This window comes from Lissotriton helveticus, chromosome 2_1, assembly GCF_964261635.1.
Source record: "Lissotriton helveticus chromosome 2_1, aLisHel1.1, whole genome shotgun sequence".
Lineage (NCBI taxonomy): Eukaryota > Metazoa > Chordata > Amphibia > Caudata > Salamandridae > Lissotriton > Lissotriton helveticus.
This window is the reverse complement of record NC_136059.1, coordinates 800,288,182-800,303,042: the sequence shown is the minus strand read 5'-3', so window position 1 is coordinate 800,303,042 and position 14,861 is coordinate 800,288,182. Positions and strand designations below refer to the sequence as shown.

Sequence of the window (14,861 nt, the reverse complement as noted above, 5' to 3'; positions counted from 1 at the left end):
TATCAATCATGTACAGGGAGTAGCTGCTGTGAAACATTTTTTAGCCAACAGAACTTGTGAATATCATGAGCATGACAAAGTTATTGTCAACCTCATTGAGTGGTGTCTAAATAACAATTTCTTTTTGTTTGGGAAGGAGTTGTACAAACAATTTAGAGGAGTGGTGATGGGATCCTGTTTCTCCCCCAGCTATGCGTGTTTACACTTAGGCTGGTTGGAGGAACAGGTCCTAAAAATTGAGCACAAAACATGGGTCAACGAAAAAATAAGCTGTTATCTAAGATTTATAGATGATATTTTCATCTTGTGGCAAGGGGATGAACAGGAGGCCCTTAGTTTTGTCGAAGCCATCAACCAAAATTCCCTCAATCTGTATTTCACTTTGCACATCAACAAAATGAGAATAGAATTTCTAGATGTGCAGGTGTATATTAAAAGCGAGAGGATTGAAACAACCCTACACAGAAAACCCACGGCAGGGAATGCAACGCTTCATACGACTAGTATGCATCCTAAGCACTTAATATCCCGCATTCAATACGGCGAAATATATATATATTTTTTTATGTTTCTTTTTATTTATTGAAAAATGTATATAAACAGCTAGGCAAAGAAATATATTACATACAGTACTGATTCCAAAACGGGGAAGGAAAAGCAATACAACGAAATCAGCAATCAATGTATGAGAGGGGGAGGGGGGGAGGATAGGGCGAAATCAAAACAAATACAGTGAATTAAGCGGAATGCAGGGTCAGGGGGAAAGTGGGACATCCGGGTTATCTACTACAGGTGGCGTACAGATATCTCCACGGTAACCATTCCAGGGTCCCCACATTCTACACCACTTCCGGGGGCGGCCCCGGGCCAAGTTCACAGTTTTTTCCCTGAACATGCACCAGTCCATGTTTTCCTTCCATGCCGCAACTGTAGACGGCCTCGGGGACCCCCACAATTGAGCAATATCTCTCTTAGCAATCATGGCCCCCAGGGTAACCCACTGTGTCTGTGCTACATTATGATACGTAGGTTCCCAAACATTCAGCAAACAGAGTCTAGCCTCCGGCAAGAGGGCAATCCCCGTCACCTCCTTCATAACATCATGTACCCCGCTCCAGAAGGCCGCAACCTCACGACATTCCCAGATAATATGGAGGAATGTCCCCACCTGCCCACATCCTCGCTTACACAGACCATCCTCAGAAAAACCCATGTGGACCAAACGAGCGCCCGTGACGTAAATCCTATGAAGAATCTTACGTTGAACCAACCGGAGTCGAGCTGGGATTGCGACCTCCTTAGGAGAGGAGATCACAGATTGCCAGTCCTCGTCATCCAGTTCAAGGCCGTCACGGGTCCACGAATCTCGAAGATGCAACAGGAGGTCTGATCTATAGTTTTTTATAGACTAGGGAGATGGTACTATCAGGCACATAGCCATCCAACAATCTGTCCTCGTGCGGAGACGATTCCGGAATTACTTCCCCCACCGGGAGAACGGACCTCAAAGCATGGCGAACCTGGATATAACGGAAGTATTCAAAGTCACTTAATTCAAACTCTTCCTGCAACAACTCAAACGATTTTACCTGACCCTTAACCCAGAGGTCCCCCACCTTACTAATACCAATGAGGTCCCATTTATCGAACCTCTTGGTGTTCCACAGTTTGCCAAGTTTATCAGAACCAAAAAGCGGGGTAGCTCGAGTCAAACGATCTGTCCATCCCGTCGCACTAGTCGCGTCCTGCCACAGACGTACTGCTATCTTGGTAGGTCCCAACAAAGCCTTGACCCCGGATTTAGAGTAAAACGCCCTATAGTAGTTACCACCGGGCAAAAGCCATCTATCCATGGCAAAGGCGGGGTTCAATTCGGGACCTTACATACCATGATTAATGGCTCCCAATTGGGACGCCCAATAGTATCGCTTTATATCCGGGAGAGCAATACCCCCGTCGTACCACGGGAGCGTCAGCTTAGCAAGCGAAATCCGAGGTCTACCGTCCCATATCAATTTCCTTTGAAGATCCTCAATTGCTCGAAAATAGCTAGCGGGAACTATATCGAAGGTGTTTTGGAGAGCATAGAGAAAACGAGGTAAAGACATCATTTTAAAGAGGGCAGCACGACCAAGCGGTGAAAGTGGAAGCTTACGCCAACCCGCGACATCTTGCTTCAATCTAGACAAAGGTGGGAGGAGATTCTGCTCGTACCGAATTGTAGGGTCCAATGAAATATAAATACCGAGGTAAATTATTATTATTTTTTTTTTTTTTTTGTAAGACCTTTATTAACATAAAGCAAGTTACACTGCATGAGCCTACAACCCTGAGGCCGGCTCGCCATGTTACTATGTTCGTCCAATATAGCATATGTAATACATGAATAACTGTGCAGATACGGTAGGCAGATCCGTCTCATTCGCCCTACGTAGAACTCTTAGCAGTCAGTCGGTATGAGTCTTACATTTTGTAATTTTATAAACAGAACTATAACATTCCCCAACTGTAGACCTGACAGTGCTCTCGAATACAACCTATACAGTGAGTGGAGCAGCATCCCGGAATTTCCCCAGTGCCTCCCTCAGTCAACTCCAATGCATGCATCAGTCATCCACACTCCAGTCATACCAGTGTATCAGCTAGTCCTCCTCATGTTCCTGCAAGGAATTCAGATAGTCTGTTAAAAAGCCCCACATGTCCTTCGGCTTCGATTTTACAGGTAAGTCTTCCTCGTAAGTTTGTAGTTTATCCCGGCAGATGGACATGTCATGTAGCCACACTTTTGTAGTCGGTACTCTACGGCTGTGCCAGTATTGCGCCACCTGCCTTTTTGCTAGCAGTAGTGCGATTGCACAGAATTTGCGTTTTAGTGCTCTGAATTGAGGTACAATACCCAGCAGGCAGATCTGTGGCGTGCACCGCACCTCATCTCCCAATATGGCCGACAGTGCGGCTGTGACCTCCACCCAGTAATCCGCTACCCTCGCACACTGCCATGCCAGATGTACAAAGTCCGCACCCTCACTACCACAGCGCTTACATTTGTCGTCCTCCTGTAGCCCATATTTACGCATTTTCACTGGTGTGTAGTAGGCTTGGTGGAGGATCTTAAAATGTATAATTCTCAGATTCCCATTGGGTGTCAATATCTGTGTCAGTGCGCATGTGCTGTACCATTCCTCATCTGTCAGGGGAGTATTAAACTGCGCATCCCATCTCTCCTTAGCTTTCAGTGTGTGACCTGCTATTTCCGTTTGCGCAGCATTATACAACCTGGACACCAAGTGAGATAGATCCCTAGTAGTAATCAGCATCTGTAAGGGCGCTAGAGTTTCCGGTTCCGCTGGGAACGATGGGTACTGTTCCCTCAATGCCCTTTTCAACCTGTAGTACGTGAATCGGAACATAGAAGACTGGTTCCGGATATAATGCAAGTTGTCGATATCTATAAATGTGCCACCCTGATACACGTCACCCATCCTGTCGATTCCAGCTCTTGTCAGCAGAGACATCCCCACTTTTTCGTTAGTGACTGACAAAGCCTGATGGTGCTGCAATGGCATGTCCGGTGCATACAATGGGGTTTTGTGAGCCAATTGTCCTAGTTTGTTCCAAGCTTTGATTGTGGTGTCTACAGTGTTGATGTCCTGTTTGTGGAGTGGAGGTCTGGTGTGTGATAATATCGCCGACAGGGGAACGGGATGGGCATCCCCTTCCTCAATGGCCACGTGAGTAATATAGGGGACCTCATGGTACCAATATGCTGCGTACTGTGCCTGGGCACAAAGGTAATATAGGAGAAAGTCTGGGACCCCGAATCCACCTTTCGATATCGGGAGCGTCAGTGTTTGCAGGTCAATTCGAGCCTGTTTACCCGCCCATATCAAGGTTAGTACTAGTGACTTTATGCGTTTAAAGACCTCTCTCGTAGGCGTAATAGGTATGTTGTTAAAGAGATATAATATCTTGGGCAAGATGTTCATTTTAACTATCGCTATACGATCAGCTATTGATAAGGGTAAGTGTATCCAACGACGGACCTTATCGTCCAGTTTGGAGAGTACCACCCCATAGTTTGCTCGCATGACTTCGTCTGGATTCCTGTGGAACATGACCCCTAGGTATCGAATTGGGTCCTGCTGCCACTCTAGTGGATAATCCATTGCAAAGGGGGTAGTGGCATCGGTGAGAGGTATGAGTGAGGATTTGGACCAGTTTATTGCCAAACCCGAGTGACCCCCAAACCGGATGTACTCTCTAAGCAGCGGGTTCAGATGTGTCTCGGGATCGCGAACATATAATAACATATCGTCTGCGTAGAGTGATATGTGCAGTGGCCTAGACACAAATTGCAGTGCCGACTCCTTGTAATTTTGACGTACTATGCACGCTAGTGGTTCTAACGCCAGCGCGAAGAGCAGGGGTGACAGGGGGCAACCCTGCCTTGTGCCCCGCCCAATGTCAAATGGAGCTGAAACATAGCCATTGATTCGGACTCTTGCACATGGTTTAGTATACAGCAAGGAAATCCACTGGACGAACCTTTTAGGGAACCCCATCCTATTGAGGACAGTCAGCATGTAACGCCATTCGATCGAATCGAACGCTTTCGCAGCGTCGAGCATGACAGCTACCGCCTTAACCGAGGGCTTCAGATAGTGTGCCAGCGCGAACAGGGTTCTGGTATTATGCGAGGTGGATCTAGTGGGCACGAACCCCGCCTGATCCGGGAGTACTAGTCGAGTCATCAGTGGGGACAGCCTAACGGCCAGTAACTTTGCGAGTATTTTCGAATCTACGTTTATTAGGGAAAGGGGTCTATAGGAGTCACAATTTTCCGGATCTTTGGACGGTTTAAGGAGTGCTATGATCATTGCCTCCCGCAGAGTGGGGGGGAGTAATGATCCCTCAAAGGAATTACCATACATCTCCACCAAATAGGGGGCGATGATGTCCACAAATTTTTTATAAAATTCGGACGTGTACCCGTCAGGGCCTGGGGCCTTTCCATTGGGGAGCGAGGCGATCACCTCAGTGACCTCCTCGACCGTGATCGGTCGAGCCAGATATTCCCTATGGGCATCCGACAGCCAGCCAATCGCCACCTCATGTAAGTAGTCATATGTTTCCTCAGTAGTAGCTGTTGGTTGGGATTGGTATAGTGTGCTGTAGGAGTCTACAAAACATTCGACTATGTCTGCTGGATGTGTTTGTAAAATCCCCTCCCCCGACTTGACTCGGAGTATCGTTGAGTGTCCTCGTCCCTCACAAATTTTCCGCGCCAGTACTTTCCCTGGTCTACCCCCTTCCCCAAAAGCCCTGGCCTCGTGTTTGCGATCTAGGTATTTGATTTCTGCCTTTAAAAAATCGGCATGTTCTGTGTGTAATTCGCGCAGCTTGGGTAACAACAATACGTCCTGCGTTTGTTCATAGTGCAATTCTAAGTCCCTCATCTGGCTTTCGCAGCGGCGAATTTGGCACCGTATGTCTTTGAGTACTCCTATGGTAGTGCTAATGCAGACTCCCCTTATCGTGGCCTTAAAGGCTTCCCAGAGGAGACAAAAGTCTTCAGTAGAATGAGAATTATTAGCAAAGTAGTCTTTGATTGCCTTAGTCAGGGTGTCTACATATATTGGGTCCGTGAGGGCCTGGGAGTTGAAACGCCATTGGAACGGGGGGGGTGTGTAATGAGGTATGTCCAATTGTAAGTGAACCGGGTTGTGATCCGATAGCGTGCGTGGCAGCACCTGTATCTTACGCGCCCACAGAGCAACATCCTTGGAGCCCAACCAGTAGTCCAGTCTGGACCAACTATTGTGGGATGCTGTGATGTGTGTAGCACCTGGGTCGTCAGTGTGTTTTAGTCTCCAGATGTCTGCCAACGCTAGATCCTCCATCATGTGACCCACCATTAGTCTCGACTGCTTGTGTTGTTCCACTGATTGTGAGGAGCGATCCAGTCCGTCCAGGAGTGTCACATTCCAGTCCCCCCGCATAAAATGTGCGTGCAAGCATGTTTCTGCAGGTGTCCCCAAATGTCACGATAGAATTCCGGCGCGTCAATATTCGGGCCGTACACGTTTAGGAGTGTTATGCGTTGGCCTCTTAGCGTACCCGTCACTAGCACATATCTGCCAGCTGGGTCCTGTGTCAATTGCTCCTCCTCAAAATTGACCCCCTTCCTAATCAGTATAAGCACCCCCCGGGAATAAGACGAGTATGAGGCTCTGTATGAAGTACCTGCCCACCTCGACCCCAATGTAGCGTGTGTGTGCGGTGCTAAGTGCGATTCCTGCAGGAATGCTATATCAATATTCCATCTAGTAAGACTGGCAAATACCTGCCTAATTTTCTGTGGGCGAGAAAACCCACGAATATTCCAAGTGAGGACGTTTAGACAGTTACCGCTTCCAGTTCTAGAACCTGGTGTACACAAATGATGCTATACCACACATACCAGCACAGACAGGCACCCTACCCGGTTCCTGATCCCACCCACTACCATGGTCGTAAGTTGCAAATACAATCCCCCTCAAGGAATATCTGAAGGATGTGTACATTTGCAATGCAATAGGTCTTAGTAAACAGTCAAACATCCCCCCTCCCCAAAACCCACCCACTCCAGCATCCCCAACCTGCCGAAGCCTTACCCCTTCTGAGCACAACTCCCTCAACCACTGAACCAACAACTCAGTGCTCATGGCAGAACTTGTGTTGGGTATTACCCTCATGGAGGTCCGCCAGTAGCGCAACTCTTCACCCGATGTACGGGTGTAGGCGAAACTTGATAGAATCAGACATAATCGCAATATATGTGTCCATCAATCCACAATTCCACTTCCCCCTCACCATCCTCCCGCTGGGTGCAAGTAGTGGAGTAGCTCTAGAGGATATGCTGTTGCGTCTCGCAGCGAACATACGTGTGCGGAAAGGTCTAGGCCTAATAGAACCAATGCACAGCCCTCCCCGCCCATAGCAATCATTTGGTTATACATTGTACGGGACACAGCAGTGTGTGGGGGCGATGTCACCACCGTTAGTCTACACAGCGCAATGCAAAGTGAGTCATAGTGTACAGTGGTCTGCCACTCCCTCCGCTATCTTATTCCAGTTCTGAGGGTCTGCGATCACTTTTGAAACAAAGGGTCCTGACCCATCGCTCGCAGTGGTGGCATTATGTACAGTTGGATACAATCGAGTGATCAAAAAATTCAGCGGGGAAGGCATAACAGCAAGGTCAATTTATGAATATCCGTGGCAGTTCAGGACAGTGGTGTGTGCCCTCCCCTGCCATCCCAGCTTGTCCCTGCCTTTCCACCGCACATTGTCAACTTTAAACGCTATTCTCTCACCTTTGGTAGCCTCGTGTCCACATACCCTGTGCAATGCAGCTGAGGAGGGCCATAAAGCAGCCCCACGTCGTCATCTGTGCAGCAACTCTTACCATTGCGCAAAGTTGGATACCTTCAGTGACATCAGTCCGAGACTTCGTTCTGGTCGTCCCGGGATTCCGACCTCGCCTCACGCTGTATTCTCTTGACAAAGTCGAGGGCCGCTTTGGGCGTCGCCAGCACGATCGTCTGCTTCTTCCACACCACTCGAAGTCGGGCAGGATATAGCATAGAATACCCAATGTTCAATGCTCGCAGCTTAGTCTTCACTGTGGCGTACTCCTTCCGTGCCTGCTGCACAGCGACCGTGTGATCAGGGTAAAACTCCAGAGAGTTGCCCTGATGAGTGATTTTGCCCTTTTCCCTTGCCAGCCTTAGGATCACGTCTCTGTCCCTGTAATTGAGGATCCGTGCCACTATCGGTCTGGGTGTCGCGCCGGTCGGTGGCTTGGGGCCCAGTGATCTATGGGCTCTTTCCACAATAAAGATCTGCGATAGGGCCTCCGCCCCAAAGATATCCTTACAGAGACCCTCGATGTAGTGTTCCATGCGCCCTGTGTTGGTAGATTCTGGCAGGCCCGTGATTCGCACGTTATTGCGCCTCGAGCGCGCTTCCAAATCCTCTTCCTTCGCTTTTATCACTGCCAGAATGCGTTCAAATCCCGCGCATTTAGTGGTGGACGTATGCGCCTCATCTTCGACGGCAGATATTCTCGCTTCAGCTTCGTCCAACCGTTCGCCATGTTTTTCTTGTCGGGCAGCCATGCCATCCATCCTGCACGTCAGATTGTCCAGCTTGCCATTGATGTCCTGCAGGTTTGATTGGATAGCCAGCAAAATCTTCTCAATGTTAGTAGTTGGCGGTGGATCTGCAGAACCGCCGGCCTCCGCCATGTCGTCCGCAGGTTTAGTTACCCTTTTGTTGTCGAATGAAAGTTTTGGTTGCTGTTTGTCTGGCTTCCCCATAGTGGTGGCCGGTGAGTGCACTTTCCTCAAAGTGGGTCCAGACGCCCTCGTTACTCTGGTCGCCGTCGCCGTGTTTCCTCTTTAGTGGTGGCCAGCAGCTGCACGTGGTGGTAGTCCTCTTCCAAGATGGCCTCCGCCAGTTGTATTACGCCAGCGTGTGAGTACCCCGGGGGGGATGCTGTCTGGTCACCCCTGCGGCAAGTTGAAGGAAGGGAGAGATATGTGCCCGTGACCTTGGGGCGCCACTGCGCGATCGGCCCGGCAATGGGACGCCACCTCGCTCGTGCGTTATCTCGCTCCTTATACCTGCCGGCACTATGGACATAAATTACACTGTTTGCTGGATCTATTGAGTGCAGGAGGCCTGCGTTGTGCCGTTCTCAGCCTCTCATGCACCTGACGGTGTATCCCGCTCTCCGCCCCGCCAGTCCGCCAGTAGTGGGTCCAGTACTCCGTGCAGGAGCCCGCCGGCGCTAAACCCCAGGGTCCGCCGTGACGGCAGTAGGCGCCGCCATATTGTCAGGCAGCCGGCCGAAGTCTGGGCGCACTCCGCCCGTGTGCCTCGGTGCTGGAACAATGTAATCGGGCACGCTGGGCCTGGCAATCTGCTCTCACCTTCGGGCAATACTTGCTGGGCTACTCGGGCAGTACGCTGCTGAACCTGTGTCGTTCGCTCCACTCTCGCAGTCGTCCGCCGGCCATCTTGTCAGGCATATCGGTGCACGCCGCGGTCACCTCGGTATTTTATTTGCGCCCGGGGGGTATCGACCACATCCACACCTGTCCGCCTCCGCTCCACATATTCCCACACCAAATTCTGGTCGCGCAGTGTGGAATGGTGGGGTTTTAGTGGCAATGGATCACATCGTGTGATATCGCCCGGCGGAGCTGCAGTTCAGGCAGCCATTCCGCTGTGCGCCCCCTAGCGCCTCCAATACCGAGGTATTTAAACCCCGTTTGTGTAATCCGGATGGGACAGTTGCTTGGAAGAAGAGTGACGTCACCCGAAAGGACGTATAAATAGAATTTTGTCCAGTTAATAATTAGGCCTGTGTTCCTACCAAATGAGTTCAAGACATCGCATAATACTATCAACGATTTATGTGGCGAAGTCAGATACAATAAAATATCATCCGCATAAAGCGAGATATGATCTTCAAACTCAGAGGACCACCGAATACCCTTCATCGAGGGTTCCCACCGGATCCACGCGGCGAGAGGCTCAAGGGCTAGGGCGAACAAGAGCGGCGACAAAGGGCAACCCTGACCAGTTCCCCTCCCGAGACCAAACGAAGCAGAGACACGGCCATTAACAACAATTTGCGCGAGGGGGTCCTCGTAGAGCAACCTAACCCAACCAATAAAACCTGGTCGGAACCCAAACTTAGCCAACGCGGCCCATAAATATGGCTTTCCACGGTGTCAAAAGCCATCGTGGCATGCAACGACGCCAAGATGGCCGGCTCACGCAACGTCGATGCTCTCGCGAGAACACCATGCAGACCTAAGATTCAGGGCGGTGTTCCTATGCGGGATGAAACCGGATTGATCCGGATGTATCAGCTCGCTAATAACAGCGATCAATCTATTAGCCAGTACCTTTGCCAGAATCTTAGGTTCGGCATTCAAAAGGGAAATGGGACGGTACGACGCACACCTATCTCTGGGCTTCCCCTCCTTGTGAATCACCACAATGGTCGCTAACCGCTGATCACGGAGGAGAGAGCCACACTCCCGAGACTCCAAAAACATATCTCGCAGATAGGGAGCAATCTTATCAGGTTTCAACTTGTAGTGTTCAATAGGTAGGCCGTTGGGACCCATTGCTTTCCCCGAACGCAGGGAACGAATCGCAAGAGCCACCTCATCAGCTGTTATTGCAGCGCCCATTTGTTTCCTATCAACTTCAGAGAGACGAGGCAAAGAAATATCACGTAACAAGAGATGTGAGTCCTCCTCCGGTCTATCTGACACAGAGGAGTACACAGTCTGGAAATAATCCGCAAAATGATGAACGATCTCTTCAGGGTCAGAAACCCGAGCACCACTAGCCGTCTCGATCACAGGCACCACCCGACTAGCTCTATACTTCTTATCCAACCACGCAATTAATTTACCAGCCTTATCCCCCACATCATACAGACGTCCCTGCTGTTCCCTACTCATGGCTTTAGCTGTGTCAGTAACCAAAGCCCTGTATTCAAGTTGCTTTAGTCGTAATATATGCGTCGCAGCACGGGTAACCCCCTGCTCCAGATCAAGCTCCAAGTCCGCTATTTCCGTCTCGGTCTTAACCACTTCCTCATCCCTCTGTTTCTTAACACCCGCTATTAGTGACAGGGCCTGACCCCTGAGGACGGTCTTGAAAACCTCCCAAAGAGATACAGCCGACAAAACCAAACCCTCGTTTTCCAAAAAATACTGGTCAAGAGATTTCACCAAGGCTGTACGAGTTTTGGGGTTTCGGAGGTACCAGGGGTTGATCGGGGCAACCCGTCCCTCGGTCTCAGAGCCCAACTCCATCCGTAACCACAATGGAGAGTGATCCGAAATACCTCGGGCCAAATGTTTAACCTCGGTGACAGAGAGAGCCTGTGCAGCCGGTACCAATACATAATCAATCCTGGAAAGGCTACCGTGCGCACCAGAATGGAATGTATACTGCTGCTGTGCTGGGTGTAACATTCTCCAACAATCTACCAAACCCAGTGTATCAAGGAAATCAGATACCAGTTCTGTGCACCTCTCAGATCCCTGGGTGGGTGCCGATCCACCATACCAGAAACCACCGCATTAAAATCACCACCTAAGAGCAACGATCCCTCGGGGAGAGCTAGGATAACCCGCCCCAAGTCCGCGAAAGTAGTCGACTGCAGGCCAGGGGGGACATACACAGAAACCAGGGAAATGGTCCGGCCCTCCCACCTACCTGTAGGAGCAACATGGCGCCCTCTAACGTCGAGGACCGTGGAGTCAATTTCGAGTGGGAGAGAATTCTTAATCAGGATACCCACCCCTCTGGAGCCAGAGGAGAACCCAGCTTGTGCAACCAAACGGTACCCCTTCCTGTTCATAGCACGGCAGGTATTACCAATCAAGTGCGTCTCCTGAAGAAGGACTACATCTGGGGAGAGACGCTTCAACCGTTGCAACACAACACTACGTTTTATCCCATCCCCCAGTCCATTTACATTCCAACTCATCAGTTTCAGCCCTCTACCCCCCATCCCGAAAAAGAAAGAGGATCCAACCCCGGGAAGAACACAGCACTTTGTTTAAACTAGATATGGATACATTGCCCTGCAAAGAAACACACACATTCCCCAACAAAACCCCCATCCCCCCCAGCAACATCCTGTTACAACACCCTCCACCCTGCACCCCTGCGTAAGACTAGAAAACCACCCAAACTTGCAGTGTGCCTGTCGCCCCCCCATCTAACTAAGCTACAAAAAGAAAATCAGAGGAGGAAAAAGACCCGACACTGACCCCGCAACTCCCAAAATGTATATCAAGTCGATTGTCAGGATTATCGAACCACAGTTCGAGGCCAGCAAAAGACCCCAGGATACCATCAACCGGTGCCTATTCCTGTTCTGTCGGTTCTCCTTCCGCGCCACCAGACTGTTTCTCCGATGGAGGCTGACTCGAGAGAGTGTCAAGCCAGTCGGCCACCACCTCCGGTCGATCGAAAAAATAAGTCCGCTCCGCATGTTCGATTCGTAACTTGGCCGGAAAAAGCATGGCATATTTGAGGCCCATGTCACGCAATCTTCTCTTCACACCCAGGAAACCAAGTCTTTGCCTCTGGACCGATTGAGTGAAGTCCGGGTAGAAGCTGATAGTAGTGTTCTCAAATTGGTGTCCTAATGAGGACTTGATCCCATCAATCGCGGCCATGACATCTTGCAAGGTCGGCTCAATCGCCGAAGTCGGTGGTTCTCTCGTGCCAGCTCCACCGGGAGAACCCCTAACTTGGGTATATCGATCCATATTGTTAGTTTGTGTAGAGCTACCCCGCCGAGCGTTCTTCGGTTTCAGCCTGTCACCCTCCGGTTTCCCCGCCATTACGGGATATGGATCAATTTGACTCGTTGAAAAAATAAGGCAGGAAAATGGCGACCCCTGGCCTCCTCGGGCGAAAGCAGCCCCAGACAGAGGGCACAAGTCGAATGTTCTCCAAAACCGGCTAAACAATTAGAATCACATTCGTGGGTGACCAGGCAGCTGTCGGTAGGCACAGGGGTGGGCTCGTTCCCAGTCACAGGTTACTTTGAAAGCAAAACCGAAAGTGAAAGCAACCGGACCGGTCGTCCCAATCGCCTCAGGCCGATGTTGTTCAACTACAGTTCGGGTAGCATGACCACTCCACAGCCGGGTATCACGGAGGTGTAGGCCCCAATCTTCGAAGCACCGTAACTCCGGCTCCCGGGGTCAGATTCCAATTCTGAATGCATATTTCGCCTTACGCGTGGTTCGTCTTCACAAGAACATCGATGAAAAACAGGATACAAGACAGGATAGATGCGGGAGGTTGCGGGGGTCTCGGGAGCCCTAAGCTCACGCGGCCATCTTTGGTTGCGCGCGAAGCTCCTCCCCCCATACGGCGAAATATTAAGACTAAAACATATTTGCAGCTCCACTATGGATTTCGATCTATGCCTTAATGATATGCTTTCACGGTTAAAGGCCCGAGATTATACTGACAAATTATTACAACAAGTGATTGATAAGGCCAAATTTAGATCTAGAGAGAGCCTAAGGAATCCATTGATTCTGGGGGAGAATCACAGCAGGCAATCACTACAAATGAATGCCCAAGACTGATAACTACATTCAGTAGTGAGGAAAGAAAAATTAGGGCCATTGTAAAGAAAAATTGGACCATTCTGTTAACAGATACAGTGCTCAATCCTAGGCTACCGGATACTCCTACCATTACATTTAGAAGAGCCAAAAACATGGGTACAATCTTAGATAAAAATACCCCAGAAATAAGACAGAATACTACATGGCTTCAACCCGCACATGGATTCCGTAAATGCACCAGTTGCTGAACCTGTAAGTTTGGTATAAACATGACACATTATCTAACTCCTTTCAGCACGTGTGAGGTAGCAATTTTGGGCAATTTTAATTGCAAAACAGAATTTGCCGTGTATGTCCTGACGTGCACCTGTGGCTTGAGTCACATTGGAAGTACCAAGCTACAGGTGCATGTCAGGATTCTGCAGCATCTAAGGACTATTTTGAACAGTGACCCCACTTACCCAGTGGCCCGACACTTCAAAAGCACTCATAATAATGACGTGGCCTGTTTAAAATACTTTGTGGTGGGGGCTATACCTAAGATGCGCAGGGGTGGAAACCATGAGCGCCTGCTGAGACAATTGGAGACTAAAATGATTTTAGAGTTTGATAGTAAATGGCCGAATGGGTTGAATAATACTGAAGAGATGCATAATTTCCTCTAATTCTCTTGTTTCCCTATATAGAACTCAAATAATTTTTTAGAAGGTTTACATCTATGTCACTCTGTTACTGGTACCTGTGTGAAATTGGAATTTGTTAGGTTTCAAGGTGCTATCTTAATATATAGGTTCCCCAATATTAAGTATGTTATGTAACCCATCTCTTGCCTGAAAACAACGCATATATAACTCTATTTGCCTGATGATACTAAATTGTACATATTTTTTTATATATATTGTGAGAAAGTGCCATCTTTCTTGCCTTGGTATGCCCCCACTTTTTTTCTGAACTGCTGATGTGCTTTGACTGAATGTGCCCTGGGTCCCTGCCAATCAGGTACCCAGGGCCTGTGTTCCTTCCCTAAAAAGAAAAGCTATGCTGAAACACCTGTCAGCCGCTAGTAAATGGTACCCTAGGTACCCAGGGCATGGTGACCAGAGAAGACCCCTGAGGGCTGCAGCACTTATTGTGCCACCCTCAGGGGCCCTGTACCCTGGCACCCACACACTGCCTTTGCAGGCTGAGTGCCAAAGTACAGAACTAAAACAAGAGTCGACATGGCACACATCCCTGTGTAAAGAAGTGGGGTTGGAAGCGCACACCAATTAAAGGTACTCAAGAGGTAATCAAATATTGATAACAAATAAACAATCTTAACACAATTGGTGCAGCAGTGTAACCCTCGCTGTCTAACAATGGTCAATAGACAAAAGTGGAAAAATGCTACCAGGACGGTCGCAACACTGTGCACTATCCACAAATGGTCACAAAGTGACCCTCTAGGTCATTGAATACAATTTAACAACCCTATATCAAAAATGAATCACAAGAATAGCAAATATACTTGTAAATGTAAATCTTCACAGGTAATTGTTGAAATCCCCCCCAATTTTTTTTTACATTGATATCATTTTTTAGTTGCATTCACATAGAAATCAAAAGCATGAATTCCTTATACATGTATCTTGAGAACATGTACAAAGAGACAGATAATCAATTGTTTATTGTTTTCTTTTTTTGTTTTTAAAT

At 49.0% G+C, this 14,861-nt stretch overlaps 1 protein-coding gene across 5 annotated transcripts in view; it reads left to right on the top strand.

The window, feature by feature from the left end:
* Positions 1 to 14,861, top strand: part of YTHDC2 (YTH N6-methyladenosine RNA binding protein C2) — a 1,035,502-nt gene that overhangs the window by 125,055 nt on the left and 895,586 nt on the right. The window lies entirely within an intron of this gene.